A 27,039-nucleotide genomic window follows, 5' to 3' on the forward strand; every position below is an offset into this window, starting at 1 on the left:
GAGGAAAGGAGAGGGGAGGAAATGAGAGGAGAGGAGGGGAGAGGAGAGGAGGGGAGAGGGGAGGGGAGGAAAGGAGAGGAGAGGGGAGGAAAGGAGAGGAGAGGAGAGGAGAGGAGAGGAGAGGAGGGGAGAGGAGAGGAGGGGAGAGGAAAGGAGAGGAGAGGAGAGGGCTCTGTGTAACCAGATGTGTCCCCAGCAGTCTAAGCCTATAGCAGCGTATCTATAAAATGGTTCAGAGCTACCTGAACCAGCCCTAACTAAAAGCCCTGTCATAGCTTCAAATGGTCTCCCCTCTCAGTTGAGAACTTTTTCATATTTTTGGCCATAATACTTTATTATGGGATGGTCCATGTGCATTCAAGGGCAGACATGTGGAGAAGAGAGTGGCCCTATAACTTCACCTTTCCACGGAGCTGCATGACCAGAGATACATTTGAAGCCATTTTTTGGTCCCTTCATCTGTGTAACATCAAAGATGATGAAGAGAACCAGAAAAAGAAGGGAACACCTGAGTATGACCGGCTTTTCAAGATCAAACCCCTCTACAGCCAGATTGTCACTGCTTGCAACTCGCTCTTCCAGCCATGCAGGGAAATAAGTATTGACGAGCGAATGGTGGCAAGTAAAGCTAGAATCGGCTTCAGGCAGTTCATGAGAGACAAGCTAACCAAGTTTGGATATAAACTGTTTGTGTTGGCTGATTCCTGTTCTGGATATACATGGAATTTCTTTGTTTACCAAGGAAAAACTGCCGATGTTCAGGGGGAGGGTCTCAGTTTCACATCAGTCATGGACCTAATGAACTTTGCACTGCTGGCCTGGGAAAAGGTTACCACCTGTATGTTGACAATTTTTATTCCAGTACAGCACTTTTTCAACATCTTGCCACGAATTGTACAGCAGCTTGTGGAACCATCCGCCAAACCCGCATTGACTTTCCCAAAACAAAACGTAATGATTTAACAAAGAAGGCTGAGAGGGGAGATATGAGGTGGCTGCGGAAGGACAACCTGCTCTTTGCAAGTGGAAGGACACAAAGGAGGTGACAGTGTGCAGCAGTTTCCACAAGGCATACAGTGGAGACTCCACACGCAGGAGAGTAGAGGAGGATGGACAGTGGCACAATAAAAACATTCCTGTTCCTGATGCGGTCAGGGATTACAACAAGTACATGGGAGGGGTGGATCTGTCAGATGCCCTGATTCAATATTACTCCGTTCGAGGGAAGACAATGAGATGGTACAAGACGTTCTTCTACCATTTTGTAGGTATTGCTGTTGTCAACTCCTACATCCTCTTCAAGCACTTGGCCATCGGGAAAGGAGAGACTCCCATGAGCCACAAAAGATTCAGGGAGGTCCTCATGAAGGAGATGGTCCATGAGGCCCAAGCTGCAGTTGCTGCTGCTGCCCCCCAGCCCACTCTCAGCAATACCTGTATGCCAATGTATTTTGGACAAACTGCCACTGACCAGCGGAGGGTCTGTGTTGTGTGCAAGGAGCAGGGGAGAAAGGCGAAGACACCAGTGTACTGCAGCAAGTGCAATGTTGCTCTGTGTTTCACCTCAAGCCGGAACTGCTACAAAGAGTACCATCTGAGGATGTAGCGAACTTTGAATCACAGCACTCAACTAGTGCATACCTTATTGTTTTTTATTTTGTTTTTTTTGTGTGCTTTCTTTCACTTTCCCCTTGATTATGTTTTTATTATACATTACACAGTGAATTGTTTTATTCTTATTCTTAATTTATTATGATTATTGATATTCTTTTATATATTCTTATTATTTATTATAAGTGATATTCTTTTATGTATTCTTATGATTTATTATTAGTGAGATTCTTTTATATATTCTTATTCTTTATTTATTATGATTAGTGATATTCTTTTATATATTTGTTTTTGACTAGTGATATTTTATATATTTATATTTGTACATAGTTTACACTTACAAGATTCATTAAAGTTTTATAGTCATAGTTTCATAGTCAGTTTCATAGTTACAGTCAAGGTTTCATAGTTTCAAAGTCACAGTTTTATAGTTTTCATATAGTTACAGTCAAGTTTTCATAGTTTCATAGTCAAAACTACTTTTACAAGTTTTACTTATTACATGTTCATAATAAAATTACTCCATTTGTTGACAAATTGATACAGTTGAGTTTTTTATTTTTTTTATTCATCATCATCATCATCGTCATTATCTTTATTTGCCAGACTCAGGGTCCATATACTGTGCACAATGGTAGTAGTTGATGGGCCACAAGGTAAATTTCATATCCAAAAGCTCCAGTAAATGGCAATAGACTCCTGTAATGGACATAAGTTGTATATTTGAGCCAGTTTCCTTTGGAAGTGGAAAATAACCTATTTGGCACACTCTGGTGCCAAACTGTGCCAAATAGTGCCAAATGAATGTCCGCCTGGTCCTATCCTTACTAAAACCTTTGTGGAGGCTTTGCCCTTTGCTCAAATTCCATCAAATTTGTTACATTTGTAGTCAATAATTTGCTGAAGGTGATCAGTAGCACCTGTGTGCATGGGGTTATTGTTATCATCTTACAAATAGGGGGAAAAAAATAGGCGAGGATAGAAATTTCACATTTCTCCTTTGACTTATTCAAATTTACTCAAGTATAGCAACAGACACAACATTTTTGACACTGGGAATACATTCCCTGAGGTCCCTAGATGTTCCCAGACAACAAGGAAATGCATGTGTACCATATAATTGTGTAACAATTCTTCATTTACTTTGGGTATGTATTTTTAGGCGTTTTTTCTTAAAAAAATTCTTATATATAATTGTGTAACAATTCTTCATTTACTTTGGGTATGTATTTTTAGACGTTTTTTCTTAAAATATGACTAGGGTTTAACAGGATATGGTGCAGTACCTTCCTCAGACCTCACAGGTTGGTTCAGCTTGTCAGCAGGAATCCATTCCCCTCTGATCATCTCAGTCTGAGCTGTTTGTTGGAGTTGATGATGTTCTTAGGGGACAGTGACGTGCCTGATGTCCATGTTGGACACAGTGATAACAGACTTCATGAGGAAGGTTTCTTCCCCAGTTCCTGTGTCGGCCACGTCCTCTCCCTCTATGTCCATGACTTGGAAAAAGGGAAGACTATAAGTTATATTATATGGAGTATTTAGTAGTAACCCCAACTTTGAGTCGTTTTTTTAGGGGGTTTCCCACGGGAGTTGAATTACAACATTTTAATACATAATATTACACACCTTCCTAAACACAATGGTGAAGAATTTCTTGGTAATGATTAGGGCTGGGTATCGTTTGAAATTTTTCGATACCAGTACCAATACCAGTACCCTTAAAACGATACCGATACCAATTGAGTACTTCATTCGATACTTTTTTTTCAACTTCATTCAATATTAATCATGTGAAAATAAAGCAATCAGTTGCATAAATGTCACCACTTCTCCCTATTCAAAAGATTTTCTACACCAGCCATTCTCAACCTTGGGGTCCCGACCCCAGTTGGGGTCGCGAGATGATTTCTGGGGGTCGCCAAATCATTTTGGAAAAATATAAATATGCAAAATTAATTAATTAATTAATGTAGCGTCCGACCGGACGTTAGAAGGACGACGAGCGACTCTCAAACATGCATTGTATTACTCAAAACCAGTTACTGTCGGCCGTAACTACACCAAAACAATAACAACGAACCTGTCCACTTGTCTCATGTCTGTCCTTCTCATTTCACACAGACACCGCTCTCTCTCTCCTGCCCCTCACCTCACCTCATCACCACATAGGGCCATGCGTTCACAGACAGTCTGAAATCGCAGAACTTAAACTTAATCATTAGGCTACTTAAACATTATAACAGTAAAGGTCGTTACAGAGAGTTGTTTTAGTTGTTTTTTTTCGCTTCATTGTTTGTCCAAAATTCATTGTATCAAGCGGTATGGTTCTGGTCTGTGCGCGTGAGATTCTGGTAAAAACAGGTAATGGAGACACCTTAACTTTGAAAAAAAGTCTCAAATATCGCAAAAACATTTTTACGCTCTCATGAGGTGGTTTTCCAGACGTTATCGATATAAACGTGTATCGTAAAAGTACTATTGAAACACTTATTTACATTTACACGTCAGTTGAGTTGTGTGTGTGCAGCTGTGTTGACTGGAGGGGATAAATGAATGACATGTTTCTTGGCATGCGTTGCTGCCCTGGGCATTGTTTCTTAATGAATTAGAAACATTTTTCTTATCATTCCCCTTTTCCGTGCATGGTTGAAGGAGATTGGCTTGCATCCACGCTCCACTCGCTCCTGCGCCGACAGGTCCTCGCATGTCACATAAACCAGCCCGGGTGTGTGGACACCGCATCAACTCGCCACCCGCATCTATTTAAACTCCGTCACTTTGTTTTGTTCTTTTGCCCTGATGAAAACCTCCAGGTCGAAACATTGCATGGAGACAAAACTACAGCAGCCAATAGATTTTTTCAGCGCAGGGATCAAGAACTAAAAAGGCAAAAAAAAAAAAAACCCCACCGCGGACAGCGCTGCGCTTTATCCATCATGCGTCATGCGTTCACACTGGCGTGTGTGTGTGTGTGTGTGTGTGTGCGCGCGCGCGTGTGTGTATTTGTGTGTGTGTGTGTGTGTGTGTGTGCGCGCGCGTGTGTGTATTTGTGTGTGTGTGTGTGTGTGTGTGGCGGGGGGGGGGTCGCGGACAGAAGTGCATGTTAAATTGGGGGTCGCGACTCAAAAAGGTTGAGAACCACTGTTCTACACGAATGCATTTCAAAAGTGCTTAAATATTTATTAACAGCTGTACAAACCTGTACAATGAAATATTTTTCTCTCTGTCAATATTACAACCAACACAACACACAACAACACTGAACAACACTGACTCATCAGTTGTACAAACCTGTACAATTAAAGGACAATTCCAGGCGAATTCAACTCGGGGGTGTATTTTCATATCATTTTAGGTCTAAAAGAATGAATCTGAAGATTTTCAGTTTAATGTCTCCTGTTTTGCGGTAGTTGCGTCTGTCCGTGCATCGCCATGGCAGCAATGAATGGGAGTGGATGTAAGTTCCGCTGTTTAGGCTGTTTCCATCCCTCAAAGCCGCAATTTTTTTTCCACAGACAGCGTCAGATGGAGACTCAAACATGCACCGAGAAGTTTATTTACTTCAAGCAAGCCGACATGTTTGTAAAACTAGATCTAATTCAAAGTCTCCCGGAGTCTCGCGCGAGCCCGAAGTTGCAGTGCTGGTGTGTTCAGGAGCAGTAGGAGCTACCGCTTGTGTCATAAACACAGGAATATCAACTCTTTACTTGCTTGAAGTGTACATTTTTTTCCACAGACAGCGTCAGGTGGCTACTCAAACATGCGCCGAGAAGTTTTTTTTTACTTGAAGCAAGTAAAGAGTTGATATTCCTGTGTTTATGACACAAACGGTAGCTTTTCCCACTGCACCTGAACACACCGAGCACGGCAACTGGGTCTCGCGCGAGACTCCGGGAGACTTTGAATTAGATCTAGTTTTACAAGCATGTCGGCTTGCTTGAAGTAAATAAACTTCTCGGTGCATGTTTGAGTCTCCATCTGACGCTGTCTGTGGAAAAAAAATGCGGCTTTGAGGGATGGAAACAGCCTAAACAGCAGAACTTACATCCACTCCCATTCATTGCTGCCGTGGCGATGCGGGGACAGACGCAGCTACCGCAAAACAGGAGCGATTAAACTGAAAATCTTCAGATTAATTCTTTTAGACCTAAAATGATATGAAAATACACCCCTGAGTTGAATTCGCCTGGAATTGTCCTTTAAGTGTTTTTCTCTGTGTCAATATCACAGCCAACACAACAACACTGAACCATCAGTCAGTCCTCATTAATTATTAACATTTATTTTTCAGAAATATTAACATGTCTGCCTTCTCTGGCGAAAGGCAAGCCCTTTCCCGGCTGATTGTGTCACCAGCTGTTGAAAAGATACGTTCAGCTGGAGTGGAGGATGCCTGGGCACAGGTGTATTTGGAGGCCAGATTAAACAGCATAGGGAATGTCCCTCTCCTCTCCCACCACCACTCAGCTGGATTGGTGGAGGTCAGCTCTGGAGGAAGAGCTCTGTAGAGCTCAAGCTCCTTCCTTGCCTTCTCTGACCGGTCGATTAGTGGTGCTGCCTGCCTGCCGGTTTTAAGGGCCAGGTCCTCCTCTGCAAACAGCTCCCCCAGTGCAGAGTGACACATGGAGTGGCTAGTCACAGCAATCTATAAAGGTAAGTATCAAGGTAAAAATTTAGAGAAAAACAAAAAATAAGTGAGACAAAACCAGAGGAAAGCACTCAAGTACTGATTATGATTATCTTAATGTAAAGTGCGTAGGTTTGTCTGATTAAGATATGAGTAAGTAAATAATGGTAAGTATTACGGAAAGCTTACATGTGTTGTGTTCTCCAGTGATGCAGCCTCTTCATCCCCTAATTCCTCCTTCATCCCCTCGTCCAGTTCGTCCTCTTCCTCTTCTTCATTAATTTCCAGTGCATGCTATAATAAAGTTTTATATCACTATTCTGTGTGGCATTTTAATAATCAATATCTTCATCCCAGAAAGTACAGTAACAATAGTCAAAGTGAAGGTAACAAACCTGTTCAGAGTTTTCACCACATGCCTTCTCCTCCAACCGAGACCAAACGGCAGCATCCAGGATTCTGGTCTTAAACCTGGGGTCGAGTGATGTGGCCTCTTCCAGGAACATCCTGATTTCTTCATCCTGTTGTAGGAGACAATTAATATGCCAGTACCAGAGTTAGACCCTTTCATAATGTATGTTACTGATATACTACAACAACAACAAAATACATACCGTGTAACGCTTTGAAAGGTCATCCCAGACCCTTTTCTTAATGGCAGCAGTAAAGGCGGAGTCTGCATCCTGAACCTTGAAGTGGCCCTCAAGCTTCTGCAGGATGGGCAGAATTTGGCCACATGCTGGAGCCCTTTCTGAGGACACACACAGTGTTGAGGTGTACAGGATTCGCATCACTCTCACTCAAACATTTATGCTGCCAATAGAGGAATAGACATACTTAAGAGGTGTTGTTTCTCCTTCATAACTGGCTTGGCCAAGCTCGCCTTCCTCAGCCACACAACCACTGCCCGGATTCTTGCTGCCCAGTTTGACACTGTTGGTTCAGTATACACCTTTTGGGCAGCAAGGTTCAGAGAATGAGCAAAGCAGCCTATCTTGAGCATCTTTAACCTCCTTGCAGCCACGCCCATATTTGCAGCATTGTCGACTGTTAATGCTGCCACCTTTCCCTGGATATTAAACTTAAGCCATTATGTGAGAAATCTCTTCTGCCACAAATTCTCCTGTCTGGGCCTCATAGACAGCTTTGGTGTGGAGAACCCTTTCTTGCAGCTGACCTCCCTTAGCAAAGTGGACAGTCACTGTGATGTAATGATCCTGGGCTACACTGGTCCAACCATCACAGGTAAGTGCCACATGCTCAGTCTCCTCCAACTCAGCCTGCACTCTCTCCCTCTCTACTGCATACCACGCTGGTATCAGTGTGTTAGAGAGCATGTCTCTTGATGGCAGTTGATACCGTGGGTTAAGGGCAGCAACCATCTCTCTAAGTAGTAAAACACAGGACACAGAACATCTTGAATGATTCATCTCAAAGCAGTATGTTAGTTGTTGAATACTTCCATTTTCTGAGCATAATTGAGTGAGCTATGAGGTCTGTGCTGGCTGGCTTACCTAAACCAAGGTGACTCTACTGTAGAAAACGGCTGAAGCCCCTTCACAATAAAAGCTGTAACTTTCCTGTGGCATTCTTCCTTCCTCTCCCTCGTCATCTGTGACCTTGCAGCTAATGTGAATGGTGTAGTGATGAGACTGCTGCTGCTGCTGCTGCTGCTAGAGTCTGTGGCACCAGCCGGTGCAGTGGTGGTGGTGGTAGTAGTAGTTGGACCTTAACATTAAGTAAGTATGTAATTTAGCTGCCACAGAAGCTAAAACTACCAGTAAGTTAACCACTGAACAAAGACTGAGTAGGGTGCCACACTGCTAATTTGCTAATTAACGTTACGTAAAATTAGCGAGCAAGCTAAGGCTAGCATTAGCCCACATAACTAACATGCCCAAAACGATTGACTTAACAATAATTGTTTTACTGTAACACAGAGAAGACGATTACTGTTAACCTAGTAACCAAAACATATTACCTGGAGTTATCGACGGTTGCTCTATGTCGTCCTGAGATGACGATGCCGGTGTCGAAGCCGGCTTCTTGCCAAACACCGAACAGCTCTCCACTCGGAAGTTCTCGCCATGTATTATCAGATGTTTGATCATGTTGCTGGTGTTCCCAGACTTACCAAAAATATGCTTGCCGCATTTTTTGCAGGCATTTATCCCCGGCCCCACGGGCTCGTAGAAGAGCCATACTCTTGAACGTTTAGGTGGCATTTGTTTTTGTTTTTTTGGAGAGCTGAAAACTCCGCCGCAGCTTCACCGAGATCCGCTCTCACGCGCGAAACTGTTGTTGTCTGTGTGGACCAATCACACGGCGCATTGAATCGAAGAACGCTTGCGGTGATTGGCTGTGAGCAAAACCATACCAACAGTCATTTTTTTCTTTATCTGGGAACAAAAGAATCGATTGGAGGTATCGTTTGACAGGCACAGTTTCGATACTACTTGGTACTGGGTTGTTTCGGTCGATACCTGAAAAGTATCGAGTACCGATACCCAGCCCTAGTAATGATTTACTTCCCAGATTTTCATATGGAGATTCCAATGGAGATCAGATCAATAGTATGAAAAGTGGAAACATGCAATGCTGACTACATTCCCGACTGTGATGAGACACCTGAACACAACAGAGAGAGGAGGAGCAGGTGAGCTCACCTGGACACACCTGGGGTCTCATTTATAACCGTTGCGTACGCACAAAACGGGGTCTGAAAGTGGCGTACGTGACTTTCCACGCCAAGGTTGTGATCTATAAAAAACTAACTTGACGGGAGAATGTGCGCAGCTCTAAGTAAACTCTGAGCCATGTGTACTCTGGTTTGGAGGAAAAGAGGAATTGGCGACACAGACGGTGTGGTGGTGAACTGAAGTCAGACTCAGGAAATGATGATTCAGAAGAACGATTATGTTTTTATTATCGGCCGTCACACATTTAATTTCAACCCCATCCATGTTGCCACGGTGATTTAATTCAGCAGCGTTATTTTGCATTGGACTGGTGTTTCAGAAACATCTTCTTAGAATCTAACTGAAAATTCGAAATCAAAATTCGGTAACCCTTTAATTTCCAGGCTGTTAATTACAACATAATGTCAAGAAATTACCAAGAAATAATAATTAATTGCGTAGTAATGTCAAGAAATAGCCTAGAAATAACAGTCAATTTCATAGTAATGTTGAGAAATATAGCCAGGAAATAACTTTTAATTGCATGGTAATGTCAAGAAATATAGCAAAGAAATGACAGTCTTGTAAAATAGGGGGGCGACCACCATTCCGAAGGACCGCCATTCCGACGGTCTGCCAGTCCGAAAATTCCCGAAGGTCCGTCATTTCGAACTTCCCGAGGGGCCGCCGTTCCGAATGTGTTTTATTTTGAAAATTGACCGGATTCTCTCGTGGTTTGACTTCCTGCCCGGCTTGACACGACGCGCCGCGGGGACAGCGCCCGACCGGCCCCTCCCCCTCCCCCTCCCCCTCCGCCTCCAAAGTTTCACCCAGGTGCGAGTCTGATGGATTACATCCATGGTCTGATGCAGCCGCGGCACTCCTGCTGAAAATAAATGTCCTTGCTCTGTGCTTTGGTTAGGTTTAGGCAATGTAGAAAGGAGTTGGTTAAGTTTAGTAAAAAGGTTAGGTAGGGGCCAATAAAATCTCAGTTAACATGTATCTCCCCCGGGAGTCGAACCCTGATCCACCGCGTCAAAAGCAGATGCTCTGACCACTGCTAAAAGGTGGATAGGTTATGTAAGGGATAATGCCCGACGAGGTGTCCATTATCAGAAATTAATGGACGACGCGGAGGCGTGAACCGTCCGATGCGAAGTGGAGGACGGTTGCTTCCGCGAAGTCCATTAATTTCTGATAATCGGACACCTCGAAGGGCATTATCCCGCTTATACCATGGTCACTTACGAGATAAATACATATTAAATAATTCACTCATGATTTCATGTTGTTTTTACCGTCAAAATCATACGTCGTCTTTCACATAAGCGGCTGAGCGGACTATTTAATAACTCTCGTCGGCGATAAAAGAAAAAAAAGAGGGACCCTCTGTGACCGCAGCGTAACGTTACAGCCAGTGACTCTGCCACAGCCTGGTAGTTGATCAGTGAAGGGAGGTGAGGTGACGGCTTCAATGTTACGTGACACAAAGTTTTTCAGACGGCCAGTGCTTCTTACCGGTTGTGTGTTTACAGACTCCAGTGCCGTGATGCGCTGAAAAAAAAAGTTGTTATGGTCCGAGTGTCCGTTGCCGTGGTTACCAACAAGCGTTTGAGCCAGCGCAGTAATATTTAGAACGTAATCAGGCTATTTTACCGGAACATCTTTATAGGTGTCCATTATCACTTTTTAATGGACACCCCGCAGCCAATCAGAATCGAGGATTCACCCAAACCATGGTATAAAGCAGGAATATTGTACACTTGATGTCAAATGTGAAGGTAATTATCTCCTCCATCATTTGGAAATGGCTTCTATGTTCCTAAAAAGAGTTCATGTTGTGACATTTCATGGTACGTAGCTTATCTTTGTTGGAAAATATTTATACATTTGATCCAAATGGGTTACTGGGAAAGACTATTACAGTGTAAGATCTTATTACTGTGTTAGTTATGTTGAAACTACCCATACGTTTCTAAGGAACAAAGCCCACTACAGTTTGCAGGCAGCAGAAAGGTAATTATGGGTTAACTACGGTGACATTTCCAGCAGTTGCCAGATCTACCATTTGCTTTAGGGGAAACAGATATTGCAGCTAACCATAAGGTAAGACTGTGGAAATTACAATTACATCAGGTTAATCACACTGAAAGTACTTGACTATATCATGGAAACGACAGGCTATTTACTCTGTAATTACCCAATACATAGCAGTATTTCACTGCAATTCTACTACTACAACTTGTTATTACGTCTATTTTACTAGACTGTCATTTATTTGCCATATTTCTTGACATTACCATGAAATTAATAGTTATTCTGGGGGGGACAGCTCTCCATTCCGACACACCTCCACTTCGAAACACCGCTGTTCCGACACAGCCCCCCCCCCCCGCAGCTGTCCAATGTGCTGAACCGCGTGACGTTGTTTACATTCTGCTTTGTGGCTTGTCTGTGAAACGTGCTGCTCAGGGACTGGGCAGATCTGTCCCACTTGCTTTCTCCCCGACTCCGTTGTTGGAGATCTCCACACAGTAATAGAAATACACTTTTTATCTTTTTCTCCCCCCCTGCTCCGCTCAAGCGCGGCTGAACCCGGCTTGAGCTCACAGGGGCGCGAGGCTGCTGCAGCCACCGCTCGTGCTGACAGCTGACTGAGGGAGATGCTTTGGTTGGGCTTAGGCAATGAAGAAAGGAGTTGGTTAAGTTTAGTAAAAAGACCAGGTAGAGGCTAGACAGACTAGAAGCATAATGAACATTATGTCATTAATATTAAGTATTTGCTTGTTTTGCAGTTAATTATGCACATGATCCGTTTGACCCCAAAAAGGAAAAAAGGATCAATGCGCACTGGGGGTTTCCCCCAATAGCCTTTTCGGAGTAGCGGGGTCTTTAGAAAAAATAGAAAACCCCGCTATTACAATGAATGGAAGTCTATTGTCGGAAAGGCGGGGTGTAACCATTTCTGGGCTATTTTTCTCAACATTACTACACAATTGACCATTAGGCTATTACTGGGCTATTTCTACACAATTAAAAGTTATTTCCTGGCTATATTTCTCAACATTGCTATGAAATTGACCGTTATTTCTAGGCTATTTCTTGACATTACTACGCAATTAATTATTATTTCTTGGTAATTTCTTGACATTATGACATAATTAACGGCCTGGAAATTAAAGGGTTACCGTTTGTTTTTATATATAAAAAATATTAATAATAAAAACCTTTAAGCAGAATTTCAAAATAAAAGTCACCATGTTTGAATTAATCTGATTATTGGGGTCAAAAACAGAAAAGGAACCAGATCATGGGGACTAATTAGAGTATTGATTAGAAACAGTGTCATCAGTTTGCTGTCGTTTTTACTTTCTGTCCTGGTGAATCAGTTGTTTAATAAAGCTCTGTGTAAAGGCCCTTTCACACCGTGGACGTATTTTTCGTGCAAAAAATTTGCGCGTCAATTTTTTTTCGAACCCCGGTTTTCATCACGGGTCCTTTCACACCGACCGCGAATGTGTCGCGGCGAAAATGCGACATAATTTTTTTTCGTTGTGAGGTCGATTTTTCCGAGCTTTCGCCCGGCGAATAAACACATCAATTAGGCGACGTCACACCCCCCACGTCAGAACACAGACAGCTGTGTCCCAACAGACTCGGGCCGCCACAGTCTCCCACAGAAAAAAAAGGGTTTTTTTTTAGCGTTTCACCGTCTTTGCGCTCATCTCTGCCAGTCAGCCCCTCCACCTGCCGTCTCTCTGGCGTGCGGTCGCACCGCACGTACACACACTGACACACACGCACACACACGGGCGCATGGACACGTGCTTGTGTGATATTATAAACAAGACTATAGATTACAGATCAGGCTTCCTGACATTATACTTGATTATCTGCAGCACTGAAGCATCAACCTGCTGAGATGGAACAAACTTTAAGTCACTGAAGTTGTTTTGAGTGTGATTTTCGATGTTGTTGCTGTTTCCTGAATTTTATCTGTTGGTGTCTGAGATGATCGATCAGCAGAGAACGGGTCACATTATTATCTGAGTGTGTCAAATATTAATGTGAAAGGAAAACTGAGTGTCAGAATCAGTCCTAACGTGAATTTTCCCTCTTTATTATCACGAAAAATGAATTGCCTTTTTGTGGGATATTCCTTTCTGTGTTTGTCAGCAAGTCTCCCTGAAGCCAGAGGAAGCAGTCCTCTGGTTTCTGGCTCAGAACCACGGCCTCAGACTTGGATGTGCTGGTTCTGAACCCTGGTTCACATTCAGCTGCAAAATGACCCAGTGAGCAGTGAAGTCATCATCCACGAAGAGCAAAGATGCAATCCTGAGGCTTTTAAATCACATTCCTCACTTCAGCTGTACCTCCACATCCTGAGACCTTTATTTGTCTTTTATACACTGTACAAAAACTTAGCATTTATTATGTTTAGATTAACATTACATCAACTTTGTTCCAAAAAGTAGATGCTACATCCTTTCAGTTCATTTCAGTTTCCACTGTCTCAGATTTCTCATTCCATATGTACAAGCAGTTAATAATAAAATGAATACAAGCAAGGGGGTCTGTCTGTCTGTCTGTCCGTCCGTCCGTCCGTCCGTCCTCAGGAGAGACAGTGAGACCTACACAGAGACACAGTCATATCTCTGAACAACAGAAAAAAAAAAAAAAATTTGTTTGTGAGTCCAGTGAATAGCTATTTACGTTATATGTTAAGTTATACATTACTGTAAAGGTATATGTTTCTGTGATTCTTTTCTTTGCATCAGTAGCTGACTGACAAAGCAGCCAGCAGGCTTCAGCATAATCACTGTATATTATACCTAAAAGAAAGTCATGCAACATTAGATTTACTGCAATACAAGTTAAAAATAATGAACAGTTTTTAAGAAGCTCATATATAGAAAGTATTTTGACAGGTCTGTTTGGTCTGCTTCAGCAACATAAAATGTATAAGTCCATCATGCATGTTTCTAATATGTGCAAATTCTATTTACATGATAACGGTCCTCCCCTGAACAAGTGGAGGTGCTAAGTGCTGGAAATGAAACAAAAAAACCCCCCAGCTTATATTCATATTTCATCCTATATTTAGCTTATATTTATTTTATATTTTTATATTTATATGTGTAATCCCTACCGATAACAATAATAATGAATAACTAGAAAATTTCCTCTCGGGAAATTTTGAATGGGCCGCGGGGCTACTGCCGATTTTGCCATCTCTGTCAACATGGGAATCAAACCCACGATCTTAAGCGCAAGACAGAGCTGATCAGACAGACACATGATCATCTTTCTATAAGCACTGATATGGAGGAGCTGTAATCACATTAGGTTAACTGTGTGTGTGTGTGTGTGTGTGTGTGTGTGTGTGTGTGTGTGTGTGTGTGTGTGTGACACCAACAAGGTTTAACTTTAAAACCAGATTAAATCATGGTTTAAGTTTAAATTCTGTTGCACGTTAACTGTGTTTTAATCACATGAAGGTGTGTGTGTGTGTGTGTGTGTGTGTGTGTGTGACTGTAATCACATGAAGCTGGTTCTAGAGTCTGTGTGTGTGTGTGACTGTAATCACATGAAGCTGGCTCTAGAGTCTGTGTGTGTGTGTGTGTGTGTGTGTGTGTGACTGTAATCACATGAAGCTGGCTCTAGAGTCTGTGTGTGTGTGTGTGACTGACTTGACACATAGTTAGTTAGTAGCTGCATCCTGTGTCAGTCTGATTTAGCTGTGTCTGTGTTTATAAACATTTAAACGAGCGCCAGGTGGATTGTTTATGAAGTTAACGAGCTCTGGCCTGAGGATCAAAGAGGTTACCACGGCGATAGGGGCCCCCGCAGGCTGAGACAGACAGAAACGTGGAGAAAAACAGCCATTTTCTGCCTCTAAACCGGCCTCACAATTAGGCTTAGCATGACAAAACGGTAACTCCTATCAGAACAAAACACAGATCAACGTTGCTCTAAGGACTTACTGAAAATTTCGGTACGATTTGGTGTTTCTACAGTAAATATTTTGGCGACGCTGGCAGTTTTAAAACATCAGGCCGTTCTGCTCCTCTCAGAAAATATTTGTATTGGACTCAATGAGGAGCAGGGACAGACGTGGCCGCACTCAGAGGCTGATTCTGTAAGTTCTGTAAGTCTCTCTGATATTTTGAGCACATGACATGAGAGATAACAAGTTTGTCTTACAAATTCTGAAAAAATTATGTCTGTAGAGTGTAAATTGTGGCCGTGGTGGCAATTTATCCAGAAAAAATACAGAATGTTTCTTCACTCTCTCCCACTCTAACCGATGATGTCACGCACTCTGACACGAACATTCCATGCAATACACACCCATTATAAACTCATAATTTCTCCAAAAATGATCATGGTCATTGATCAGGGATTGATCAAAAACTATATGACCTATCAAAACGTGGAGTAATACGACAATACACAAGACTTGTGTCTACTGTTTAAAGTTTAAATGGAGTCTCTAGGTGAAAGTATGCCTGAGCAGTAGACTTTTGTTAAACTCCAATGATTGGTCTTTTTCGGTCTTTTTTTTCCGCCCGTCCCATTGACTTACATGCAAAATTTTTGCGCAGTTTTTCGCGACTACGTCGCGAAAAATTCGTAAACTGTTGAGAAAAGTAATAGCACAGCGATCCCGATCAGGACGCACGTTTTGATATATAATATGTCCTGCAACTCTTCGAGTTGCAGGACTAGTAGCGAATCGAAATCTGGCCGGAAGTGGAAAAATAACTAGATAAAGTATCATTTCCTGATGGAAATGCGTGTGACTGCTGAAAGCAGCTGAACGCTGTTGCAGAATTAGCAAATAGTGCAAGCAGTGATCACCATACAAATGGTTGCCCAAGGTAGGTATCGAACCCACAACCTCATGATCAGCAGACTTTCACTCTGCCTCTAGGCCAGTGTATACACAGTTGCAGAGACTGTTGTCTGTTGATGAACTGCACTCTGTCTCACTCTGAAGTTAACGAGCCCAAAGCTGTAGTTCCAGTGCAAATCAATCTTAGTGCAGTGGTATAAACAAGAAACATGTTAACATAAACCAAGATTGAAAGAGGTAAAGAGAATAGGTGGGGGCGCATATGCATTATCAAGTTTGATCTTGTGACCAGAACAAGTGGTATTGGTTAAAGTTCAAAGTGGCTGACACTAACAAGACTGCTCAGGTGGGATTTGAACCTGTGACCTTGTGATTGGTTGGCAGGAACCTTATCCACTAGGCCATTCCAACACTTCCAATGAAGTAGAGGTTGAGACTTTGATGAATGTGAGATTTTTCAATGATGCTTAAAGTCTCACTCCCCCGACCCTTTTCGGCCATTTTAAAACCAGCTCATTAGCCATGCACATTAGCAATTCACCTCTGGGGGGTGGGCGGAGACTGCACTGTTTTGCACCCCCCAGCCACCTCCTCGCACCCCACCCCCCGGTTGCTGACAGCTGGACATTGTATAATTACAGATTCAGCGCATTTAGTGTAAAACTCTCCACTGGGATTTGATCCCAGACTGGAGCATAGTCCTTGCTCACAGTGCAAGCTGCTCTACCAGGTGAGCTATACCTATTATACCTTGACAGCTACACCGAGCTGCCAAGCCTTTCAACTCTGAGCCATATGAAGAACTTTTGTGACAGACTGTATATTGTAAAATAGCCAATCTGTTAAAAAAAATGGAAGACCAGAAAAATTTCTGCATCTGTTCCTGCACCACATGATTACACGCACCCGGTCCCTTGTCATAGAGGCACCACTCAAGGAGCCTGGGAAAGTAGATAATCTCACAATTCAGATGATGTTTACAGCTCGTCTCTATCATAAACAGTTCAGATGTTATAATGTCTTGTTGATGTTTTGCAAAACAAGTAATCATATCATGGTCACACAATGAATACTTGAAGTTTCTATTCAGCATAAACACAATTCTGAGTTGAGGACACCCCTAGACACAACAATATAGACTATTAGGCTACATTGTATCATGAAATACTCATAACATCTAAGACATGACAGGTGTGGCATGATAAACTGGGGGCCAATTTTGGCCAGCTGTAGTCACTATAGAATAGAAAATACTTTATATTAACCTATATTATTTAAATTTCGCATTTTTGCATGTACGGTATGTATTATTTCCAAACTAGTTTTTATTTTCATTTAACATTCATTTATATGCCAATCAAGAGTGGGTGAGTGAAGGAGTGCAAGAGAAGCACCTGCCCACCTCTCATGTCCAAGAGACTTTGTCCTGTCCTCACAACATGAACGAGGAAGGATAGGATGATAGCCCAGGTTTAATTATTATTATAACCTTTATTTAAATTTGGAAATATATTGAAGAGCAACCTCATTTACTATAATAATGAGGATTAATGATGAGGAAACTGTCACTGTCACATCTGTGCAACACCACATCTAGGCCTGCAAGCCTGCCCGTCTTGTGAGTTCGGGCTGGGCTCCAGCTCACTGAACTCAAGTTACATTAGGCTTGTAAATGTGCAGAGAACCTGAGTTACAATGAGCTTTATACTATGAGGAATCAAAGACTGTCCAATGACAGCTGAATAATTGGAATCAAAAGTCAAGCAATGAAGTGAAAAGACTGAGGCAGGAATCGAACCCATGACCATATGATCACTAAACCTTTACTCTGCCACTCAGCTACAGAGAGCACACTGCTTTCAAGACTGTTGTCATTCATTGTAATGTGATAATGTGCTGCAAACTGGTATGAGTAATCAAGGAGATAACAAACACCTGTAACCAATTGAAGGCGGGGGAGGAGAGCAGAATTCAACATAACATAACAAGAATTCTTCCCTTGGTTTCGAACCAGTGACCTTAGGGTTGGCAACCAGTTACCCTACCCCCTACACTACAGTGGAGTTGTGAAGAAGAGAGGTTGAGACTTTGATGAATGTGAGATTTTTTGTGAAAAAGTTAAATATTTTAAAAAGTATAAATAGTTAAAAAGAGAAAAGTAATGCCGATAAAGTTCAAAAAAAGCTGCACGTTTTGATATATGAATTGTTGAAATAGCACAAAGTATGAAGGACTAGAAGAAGACCGTAAAAAGGCGGAAGAAAATGGCCAAACAGAAGAACAATAGTGTGACTGCTTCAGCAGTCACACTAATAACTAGAAAATTTCCTCTCGGGAAATTTTGAATGGGCCACGGGAGCTACTGCGGGTTGTGCCATCTCTGTCAACATGGGAATCAAACCCACGATCTTAAGGTCAAGACAGAGCTGATCAGACAGACACATGATCATCTTTCTATAAGCACTGATATGGAGGAGCTGTAACCACATTAGGGTGTGTGTGTGTGTGTGTGTGTGTGTGTGTGTGTGTGTAATCACATGAAGCTGGCTCTAGAGTCTGTGTGTGTGACTGACTTGTCACATAGTTAGTTAGTAGCTGCATCCTGTGTCAGTCTGATTTAGCTGTGTCTGTGTTTATAAACATTTAAACGAGCGCCAGGTGGATTGTTTATGAAGTTAACGAGCTCTGGCCTGAGGATCAAAGAGGTTACCACGGCGATAGGGGCCCCCGCAGGCTGAGACAGACAGAAACGTGGAGAAAAACAGCCATTTTCTGCCTCTAAACCGGCCTCACAATTAGGCTTAGCATGACAAAACGGTAACTCCTATCAGAACAAAACACAGATCAATGTTGCTCTAAGGACTTACTGAAAATTTCGGTACGATTTGGTGTTTCTACAGTAAATATTTTGGCGACGCTGGCAGTTTTAAAACATCAGGCCGTTCTGCTCCTCTCAGAAAATATTTGTATTGGACTCAATGAGGAGCAGGGACAGACGTGGCCGCACTCAGAGGCTGATTCTGTAAGTTCTGTAAGTCTCTCTGATATTTTGAGCACATGACATGAGAGATAACAAGTTTGTCTTACAAATTCTGAAAAAATTATGTCTGTAGAGTGTAAATTGTGGCCGTGGTGGCAATTTATCCAGAAAAAATACAGAATGTTTCTTCACTCTCTCCCACTCTAACCGATGATGTCACGCACTCTGACACGAACATTCCATGCAATACACACCCATTATAAACTCATAATTTCTCCAAAAATGATCATGGTCATTGATCAGGGATTGATCAAAAACTATATGACCTATCAAAACGTGGAGTAATACGACAATACACAAGACTTGTGTCTACTGTTTAAAGTTTAAATGGAGTCTCTAGGTGAAAGTATGCCTGAGCAGTAGACTTTTGTTAAACTCCAATGATTGGTCTTTTTCGGTCTTTTTTTTTCGCCCGTCCCATTGACTTACATGCAAAATTTTTGCGCAGTTTTTCGCGACTATGTCGCGAAAAATTCGTAAACTGTTGAGAAAAGTAATAGCACAGCGATCCCGATCAAGACGCACGTTTTGATATATAATATGTCCTGCAACTCTTCGAGTTGCAGGACTAGTAGCACATCGAAATCTGGCCGGAAGTGGAAAAATAATAATAACTAGAAAAAGCATTTCCAAGAATGGAAATGGTGTGACTGCTGACAGCAACTGAACGCTGTTGCAGAATTAGCAAATAGTGCAAGCTGTGATCACCATACAAATGTTTGACCAAGGTCAGAATCGAACCCACATCCTCATGGTCATTAGACTTCCACTCTGCCTCTAGGCCACAGTGCACACACAGTTGCAGAGACTGTTGTCTGTTAATGATCTGCACACTGTCAACATCAAGAAAGCTTGAGAGTCAAGCTTGAATGACTTAGAATGAAAATGTCTGTGAATTTCAGGCTGAGCACTAACCATATGGCCACAGAGAACCTGAGTTACAATGAGCTTTATACTATGAGGAATCAAAGACTGTCCAATGACAGCTGAATAATTGGAATCAAAAGTCAAGCAATGAAGTGAAAAGACTGAGGCAGGAATCGAACCCATGACCATATGATCACTAAACCTTTACTCTGCCACTCGGCTACAGAGAGCACACTGCTTTCTAAACTGTTGTCATTCATTGTAATGTGATGATGTGCTGCAAACTGGTATGAGTAATCAAGGAGATAACAAACACCTGTAACCAATTGAAGGCGGGGGAGGAGAGCAGAATTGAACATAACATAACAAGAGGTCTTCCCTTGGATTCGAACCAGTGACCTTAGGGTTGGCAGGCAGTTACCCTACCCCCTACACTACAGTGGAGTTGTGAAGAAGAGAGGTTGAGACTTTGATGAATGTGAGATTTTTTGTGAAAAAGTTAAATATTTGAAAAAGTATAAATAGTTAAAAAGAGAAAAGTAATGCCGATAAAGTTCAAAAAAAGCTGCACGTTTTGATATATGAATTGTTGAAATAGCACAAAGTATGAAGGACTAGAAGAAGACCGTAAAAAGGCGGAAGAAAATGGCCAAACAGAAGAACAATAGTGTGACTGCTTCAGCAGTCACACTAATAACTAGGAAAAAATCCACACAATAACAGTAGTGCCCGGGCTTCGCCCGGGCACTGGTCCCTGCAGCTATTTCATAGCTGTTGGGACCAGTGCCCGGTGCGATTGCCCGTGGCCCTAACTAGAAAATTTCCTCTCGGGAAATTTTGAATGGGCCGCGGGGCTACTGCCGATTTTGCCATCTCTGTCAACATGGGAATCAAACCCACGATCTTAAGCGCAAGACAGAGCTGATCAGACAGACACATGATCATCTTTCTATAAGCACTGATATGGAGGAGCTGTAACCACATTAGGTTAACTGTGTGTGTGTGTGTGTGTGTGTGTGTGTGTGTGTGTGTGTGTGTTTGTGTGTGTGTGTGTTTGTGTGTGTGTGTGACACCAACAAGGTTTAACTTTAAAACCAGATTAAATCATGGTTTAAGTTTAAATTCTGTTGCACGTTAACTTTGTTTTAATCACATGAAGGTGTGTGTGTGTGTGTGTGTGTGTATGTGTGTGTGTGTGTGTGTGTGACTGTAATCACATGAAGCTGGCTCTAGAGTCTGTGTGTGTGTGTGTGACTGACTTGACACATAGTTAGTTAGTAGCTGCATCCTGTGTCAGTCTGATTTAGCTGTGTCTGTGTTTATAAACATTTAAACGAGCGCCAGGTGGATTGTTTATGAAGTTAACGAGCTCTGGCCTGAGGATCAAAGAGGTTACCACGGCGATAGGGGCCCCCGCAGGCTGAGACAGACAGAAACGTGGAGAAAAAGAGCCATTTTCTGCCTCTAAACCGGCCTCACAATTAGGCTTAGCATGACAAAACGGTAACTCCTATCAGAACAAAACACAGATCAACGTTGCTCTAAGGACTTACTGAAAATTTCGGTACGATTTGGTGTTTCTACAGTAAATATTTTGGCGACGCTGGCAGTTTTAAAACATCAGGCCGTTCTGCTCCTCTCAGAAAATATTTGTATTGGACTCAATGAGGAGCAGGGACAGACGTGGCCGCACTCAGAGGCTGATTCTGTAAGTTCTGTAAGTCTCTCTGATATTTTGAGCACATGACATGAGAGATAACAAGTTTGTCTTACAAATTCTGAAAAAAATTATGTCTGTAGAGTGTAAATTGTGGCCGTGGTGGCAATTTATCCAGAAAAAATACAGAATGTTTCTTCACTCTCTCCCACTCTAACCGATGATGTCACGCACTCTGACACGAACATTCCATGCAATACACACCCATTATAAACTCATAATTTCTCCAAAAATGATCATGGTCATTGATCAGGGATTGATCAAAAACTATATGACCTATCAAAACGTGGAGTAATACGACAATACACAAGACTTGTGTCTACTGTTTAAAGTTTAAATGGAGTCTCTAGGTGAAAGTATGCCTGAGCAGTAGACTTTTGTTAAACTCCAATGATTGGTCTTTTTCGGTCTTTTTTTTTCGCCCGTCCCATTGACTTACATGCAAAATTTTGCGTAGTTTTTCGCGACATACGTCGCGAAAAATTCGTACACTGTTGAGAAAAGTAATAGCACACCGATCCCGATCAAGACGCACGTTTTGATATATAATTTGGCCTGCAACTCTTCGAGTTGCAGGACTAGTAGCGAATCGAAAATCGTCCGGAAGAGGACGAAGAATAATAAGAAAAAATCCACACAATAACAGTAGTGCCCGGGCTTCGCCCGGGCACTGGTCCCTGCAGCTATTTCATAGCTGTTGGGACCAGTGCCCGGTGCGATTGCCCGCGGCCCTAACTAGGAAAAAATCCACACAATAACAGTAGTGCCCGGGCTTCGCCCGGGCACTGGTCCCTGCAGCTATTTCATAGCTGTTGGGACCAGTGCCCGGTGCGATTGCCCGCGGCCCTAATAAATAGAGAGAAAATATGTATGTCTTGGTTAACTGTTATTAGAAAAAAGTGTTAAAATAATATTTCATGAAGGTTAAAATAGTTTGATGAAAAGGTGCAGCAGAATAATTTTTAAGCCTTGTCCAGATCTGTCTTCCTACAGTTCTGTCTCTCAGCTCTTGGGGCAGTTCCTTCGACTTCATGGATCTCATTTTGCTCTGATATGCAAATGAGTTGTAAGAACCTTTTTAGACAGGTGTGTGCCTTTCCAAATCATGTCCAAACTATTTAATTCAACATAGCTGGACTCATATGAAGGTGTAGAACCATTTCAAAGAAGATGCTCAGGTGATATTTCAGTTATTCCTTTTCAACCAATTTGCAAACATTTCTTACATTCTGTCATTATAAAGTCTATTCATCCATCCTCAGGAGAGACAGTGAGACCTACACAGGACACAGAGACACAGAGGAGCCAGGGCTGATCCAGAACCCAGGATACAGAGGTTGAGTGAAGGTGGTGTTGAAGGTGTAGAGGTGGATCAGTGAGTCAGAGGAGACTGTGTAGAAGGACAGAGAGCCAGCAGGACAGTCCACATAAACTCCTACTCTGTGAGAGACCCAGGAGGAGGTGGAGATGGATGTTTGTCTGTTGTTATGACAGACAGAGTAAAGACCATCAAAACCAGAGCAGCTCAGACTCCAGGACTGATCGTTCCCTCCAAACCAACAGTCTTCATCGTCTCCTTTCCTGCTGATTCCTCTGTAACTCACTGATATTTGAACCGCTCCCCTCCACTCGACCTCCCAGTAGCAGCGACCAGTCAGACCAGTTGAACACAGCAGCTGAAGCCACAGGTCAAATCTGTCTGGATGATCAGGATATGACTGATCCTCTGTCACACATTTTTATTTTTTTATTTTAATGTTTATTTTGCAGGGACGATACATACAACATTGCCACAAAGAATGAAAAATGCGATGCATACAAGACGTCTAGCTTCAGCTAATTTGCAGTCTTTGTCCCTGGTCAGGCTAAAGAAGGATAAAAGATACTGAATACTGTTACAATAAGTGCAATAATACAAATACAGTGAATAATACAGTGAATAATTATCATGAATAAATAAACACAGCTACAAAATTTAGATTAAGAAATTGCACAGATTAAATACATTAAACATTAGTAAAATGCTGTATTGACAGTGACTTGAGAGAAGTTAATGTTCACATGTCACTGTCCTGTTGTTGTCAGACAGTTTCAGGTGTCTGTTCACCGACACAACACAGCTGCAGTTTATTATCTGTTCATCAACAATTTCACTGACAATTAAGATAATTAATAATTAACTAAATCATTCATTCATTCATTAATAATTAAAACGTCAACAATGCTAACCTAACCTTAACCCTACAATGCTGGATTTAGAAACCATCCACACACTCTGTTTATACAAACACCAGTTAATATGTTAAACACTGACTGTGTCTGGTATTTTGTGGAGTGTAGTGGAATACAGCAACAAACATGTCGTCTATCCAACCTTTTCAATTCGAATCGAATGCAATGTTTTCTATGGAGGACCACAGGGGACACATCAATTAAAAAGAGGAATTTCAAAAAAGATATGAAAAAGCAACTTTAAAATAGTCATTTAAAACACCATTTAGAAAATACACAATTGCATTCTCAAACGAATAACTGAATTCCAAAATCAATTTCAAAATTCCTTTTGAAAAACAGAAATGAATGAATTTGCAAACTGAATTAGAAAATACAACTTTTAGTCGTCTTTTAAAAGGGCAATTCCATTTTCTATTTGGATTCCCATTTCCTAAAAATGGATTTTCTAAATCAACCTTTGAAAGGCAGTGTTCTTTCTGGTCCTCCACGCTTAGAAACTGCAATGCAAATGAGCTCTGAGCGGAGATGTAAGAAGCTCTCTGACTGTAGGAGAAGTTGAACAGAGTGCAGACTAACAGAGCCACAAGCAGCTGCAATTTTCACAGTAGGACTGTTTATGAGTCACATTATGGTTTAAAGCAGTACTAAAGAACTTTCAGTTTTGGTTGAGTTTGGCGGCGCCAGTGGCCCAAAGCTGATCTCCTGGTGCATGGAAAGTAACAGAAGACGTCCAAACTAAGTTTCCGTTACCAGCGGATCATTTCTCAGTAAACACACACACACAATCTGACGGAAAAGTGCCGCATTGCTGTTCCCTCCTTGTCATGACTCGTGAAAGTGAAACTGAAACTTAAGTGAGAGCCGGGTTCCTACCATGCTCCTCAAAGCTGCTTAGTGCCAGTGAAGGCGATACAGACCATAATGATACAGACCCCCTCAGGCCATGACAGAGGTGTCATTCAACCTGTTGTAAGTCGATGTACCATCACAAAAGTTATGAAAATATTATATGAAGGTTGAAAAGTTCCTCAGTGTTGGTTTAACATTTTGCAGGCGAGAAAGCAACCACATAGACATACTGTATGTGGTCAGTTTATCCAAATAACGCCTGTTTGTATGTGAAAAGCGGTGACCTGCCGGCGTTTCGGTTTAACATGCGCTGACCTGTGCTGAAGCAGGACCGCGGAGAGTCTGCCGGCCCTGCGGATGAAGCGGAGTGGCTGGTTGCTCCAGCCCAGTTTCTCCTCTCCTCCGTGGTCACACTGTGTGTGTTAGAGAATTGATTAAAACACACAATGTTGTGACTGTATAAATCCTCTTGAGACCCAGCAATGCATTTTTGTACACTGTAGTTTTTTAGTCCCGTTGTTCACTACAGAGGACAACTGGCCCTTTACAATCATATCTTGTGTGTGGGGGTGTGACCTTACAAACTTCCTTTGTGTTTTTTTAAAAAAGGGCAGACATCTCAACAAGCACATTTTATGGAAAAGAGTAAATGTGAGCATGATATTGACAATTTTAAGTATTTTGAGTCCTATATGTTGATCGTTTATTATAAATAAACATCTCAGCAACATTTAAGTGATTTTTCAGAACTGGATTGTTTACTTTTCATATGAAAAAAAGCTAATTTTACGAATGTACACTGTTGTGGACATTGGGACTCTATACTTGTGTTTCGGTCACATTTCCAGGGACAGTTTTTGACAGAGGGGAGATTCAGAAATAGGGAGATTCAGAAATAGATATATTGGAGGATGAGAGTCAAAGGAAAGATGATGACCCTGTAGGAGAGTGCAAAAGTTCAGATGAGGAAGAGCCAGATGAAGGAGATCAAGACACAGAGCTGGTGAGGTGCACCATTTGCCTCTATGGGCCGAAACCAAAACATAGGATTTTGAGGTTTTAAATCAGTGCAAAATGAATGCCCATGGAAATATGCTCCAGAAAACAGATCCCATGTTTTTATTCTTGACTCTAAATAACGATTAATCAATGAAAACTGCTCATGGATGGACAACAAGCTTTTGGTTGAGGTATTAAGCATAGGAGCATAAGGTGCAGCCTTTTTATCTTTTGCTCTAAAACGTCTAAATGCTCAATGAAATAACATCTCAGGAAGAATGTCTAATGATAAAATCACAAAGACACATGGTGTAGTTGATAAAAAAGAATGAAAACACCATAATTGACATTAGTTTTTTTTATATATCACTGTACTTTACAAGATAATTATAGTTTTTCCATGTACATTATAAGCAACAAAATATTGCACGTTTGAGAACAATATAGTCCTGTTGTCCACTACAGTGCACATGCTGTAAAATTAAAATGAAATGAAATTTTCATATTTTTTTCTTTGCAATTTGTTCTTTACCAACCCAACACTTAATTTATGTTTAAAAAAAATCAAAATCAGAAAACTTTTTTTTCCCTGGGTCTCAGCAGGATATACGTATGTGTAGGATGCAGGAGGAGGGCCGTGCTCCACCGGGAGATCAGTGGTTCACGGTGGTCCAGTCAGACCACCATGAACTGTGAAGCCAGTAGCTTTTGCCTCCCGGGCAAAAATACTCAGCAGGTGAGCGAGAGGCACTCGTATGCATCTGGGCGTGCGAACGGTGGGACCTCTACCTCTATGGCCGTTCCAGCCAGACCACCGTGAACTGTGAAGCCAGTGCTTCAATCAATCAATCAATCAATCAATCAATCAATCAATCAATCAATCAATCAATCAATCAATCAATCAATCAATCAATCAATCAATCAATCATAATTGACTTGATAGTCACAAGGTGTGTGAACTGGTCTCCTGGGTAAGCTAACTGAAGCTTGTGGTAGGAGCCATTTACATACATACATTAGACATACATTAGACAACACATTTACATGCACATGACACTTTCATACATTTAACATACTACATACAACACAACATACACTTAACATACAGTTTGTGATCCCAGGATGTGCATTATATACGTATATGAGTTTAGCAATTGTACCTTTAGATGGCGTTTTAATAAGGAGATAGATTGTGATGTTTTGAGGCTGTCACTCAGCTCATTCCATATCTGTGGTCCCTGACACACCACATACTGGTTCCTACTAGTTTACATTTTTTGCCTAAAATGAGGTGTTTATGTCTGGTATTGTGGGTGTGTTGGGAGGAAAGACTGGCATGAGTTGTTTTAGTCTGAGTTTCAGACCTGAGATCACCTGATATATTGCGCAAGCGTTATGGAAGTAATTGAATTCTTTCAGTTGAAGGATACCATACTGGGCAAACAGATGACGAGTAGGTGAATTTGCTTTTGTCCAGGAGATGGCACGGATTATCTTTTTTTGTAGGATTTCAAGTTTCTTAAAATGGCTGGGATAGGTCTAAGCAGTAGCTTTTGC

The 27,039-nt window shown here is 41.8% G+C and overlaps 2 pseudogenes; one reads left to right on the plus strand and one right to left on the minus strand.

Annotated features, from left to right (window-relative positions):
- The window catches only part of LOC146975284 (uncharacterized), a 143,214-nt pseudogene that overhangs the window by 16,744 nt on the left and 99,431 nt on the right, over positions 1–27,039 (plus strand).
- Positions 2,995–7,623, minus strand: LOC146975286 (E3 SUMO-protein ligase ZBED1-like; annotated as a pseudogene).

Source organism: Trachurus japonicus, chromosome 13 (genome assembly GCF_045865225.1).
Source record: "Trachurus japonicus isolate A0001 chromosome 13, Traja_1.0".
Lineage (NCBI taxonomy): Eukaryota > Metazoa > Chordata > Actinopteri > Carangiformes > Carangidae > Trachurus > Trachurus japonicus.